This window comes from Trichomycterus rosablanca, chromosome 1 (assembly GCF_030014385.1).
Source record: "Trichomycterus rosablanca isolate fTriRos1 chromosome 1, fTriRos1.hap1, whole genome shotgun sequence".
NCBI lineage: Eukaryota > Metazoa > Chordata > Actinopteri > Siluriformes > Trichomycteridae > Trichomycterus > Trichomycterus rosablanca.
Genome location: NC_085988.1, coordinates 52,098,411 through 52,100,707, shown reverse-complemented (window position 1 = coordinate 52,100,707; position 2,297 = coordinate 52,098,411). Strand labels below are relative to the sequence as shown.

Below are 2,297 nucleotides of genomic sequence, written 5' to 3'. Positions count from 1 at the left end.
TATGTTTCACACACAACACTGAATAAAGCTGGGAAATGCATGGAAAAAAATATTGACATTTCTGTTATACATAAACCATCACTGACCAACTATTTTTTGGATGGTAGACCATTCTGAACACACCTGTGGCCTATCCTGGTTTGTTTGTTTGTTTATTAGGATTTTAACGTCATGTTTCACACTTTTGGTTACATTCATGACAGGAAACATTAGTTTATCTTCACACAAGGTTCTTCAGTTCACAGGGTTATATCGAACACAGTCATGGACAATTTAGTATCTCCAATTCACCTCACTTGCATGTTTTTGGACTGTGGGAGGAAACCGGAGCTCCCGGAGTAAACCCACGCAGGCACGGGGAGAACATGCAAACTCCACACAGAAAGGACCCAGACCGCCCCACCTGGGGATCGAACCAAGGACCTTCTTGCTGTGAGGCGACAGTGCTACCCACTTAGTCACCGTGCCGCCGCCTATCCTGGTAGTGACATGTTAATACTGTAAATCTATATACTTTACTTAAACACTTCTAGTTTTAAAACTTTTTCATACGAAATTATTACATTACTTAAATTACATACTCACTTTGCAGTGCGCATGTGCAAAGAAGCAAAGCAGGACAACTTTCCAGACGCAGGACTCACTCATTAGAAGCGTAACTTTTTCTGAGTAGGTAAGTAATTTAACTTTGTAACATTTGTTTGTTGTTTCCTTAGTCGCAACTGCTTTTCATATGCCAATTTTTTGTCTAAAGCAATAACTGCCAGCACTTAAAATTCGAACATTAAACAATTAGCGCAGCTAGCTTGCTAGCTGACGTCACACAGCCTCAACAGAACAACACATTTTTGACAAAATTGTCGACCTGGCTCATTTTTATTGACTTGAAGTTATAATTTAATGTGTTTATTTAAAAATGTAGTTAGTGTAGTTAGTGTTTCTCTAGTCAGACGACAGGACGAGTATAAATTTTAATGAATTGTGATTCATTAGTATTACACTAATCTCTGCACTGCTACAATTCTGATGTTTATAACCGTGTTGCTTTAGTCTGACAGACTTGCTATACACAATAAGAGAACGGCTGGCTGTACTTTCTGATTATGGTTATATTTACTGGTTGCCAGGTCGGCAACATTTTAAGTCAGCTTTTAAATATACTTCAAATTTTACTCTATGCACATACTGCAACATGTCTACAAACATCAGAGACACAATAATGCGAATAAATAATTTCACTGTTCTGTAAACATGCATATGTATAAATGACAAAATCATTCCATCTGCCCTAGATTATCCAGATCCTTTACAGTATTTTTTGTCTGCAGGATTCAGATGCTGTTACAGATTTCTTGCAGACTCCTGTTGGGATAATAACTGTTATACCTGAAGACAGCCAGCAACCAGGTCCAAATACCCTGCACCTTGAGCCATCCAGCATTGGTGTCATACTGGAATGTAATATCATTATTGATGGCATTGCAAGTCACACTCAAGCTATTTGCTTGACTTGTGGACAAATACATTAAACATGATTGAACATTTGTGCTTGTTAAACTGTGCCAAATTAAGTAATATTTTGATTGTCTAAAATGTGGATGTTTTATTTGTGTAATTAATAACAACTCTTCAATGTTATTTACATGTTACATGTATATTCTGTTTAAAGTAGGAACTACTGAATTACATTGAGTAAATAAGACTGTCTTAAGTAGACTTTAATAGTAGACATTAAGTAACCATAACTTGAAAATAAGTGTTATATTTACTTAACTTTTTCAATGCAACCGGTAAGATCAACTTAGCTCATTTTACAGTGCATGTTTTTGTATAATTGTATATGTTATAAGTATAAGTATATGCTAAAGACAATAAAGTAAAACATAGTCTGTCATGCTGGTTTGCTCAGTTTGTTTCTTATGATCTCATATTTTATGTAGCAAAAAAAGGTTTGGAAGTTGTGCATTTTAGTAGATGGACTTCAAAAGATAGGCAACTTATTAGCAGGCATTTCACTAATTTTAAAGTTACTCATACTTAATTAATGATTTATTAATATATACATATGACTAGTAAATGTATATGTATGTCATGACTTTACTTGGTGGGGCACATCATCATGAATTCATGCTGAATGTAGACAAATTTCATGATGCATAGATACATTAACTAATGATGTGCAAATATGTAGTTAATTAATAAATGGATAGTTTATTTAAAAATGGAAATTTGAATCATGAAACAGTGCACCAAACCAAAATATCCTGTCAACAATGGATGGGCTATAGTCTCTAACT

The 2,297-nt window shown here is 34.7% G+C and overlaps 1 long non-coding RNA gene across 1 annotated transcript; it reads left to right on the top strand.

Annotated features, from left to right (window-relative positions):
• The first annotated feature begins 380 nt into the window (after positions 1 to 380).
• LOC134322481 (uncharacterized) lies at positions 381 to 1,855 on the top strand. Its single transcript, XR_010013967.1, has 3 exons — positions 381 to 481; positions 593 to 673; positions 1,329 to 1,855. It is a non-coding gene; the product is annotated as an uncharacterized LOC134322481 (long non-coding RNA).
• Positions 1,856 to 2,297: the final 442 nt, after the last annotated feature.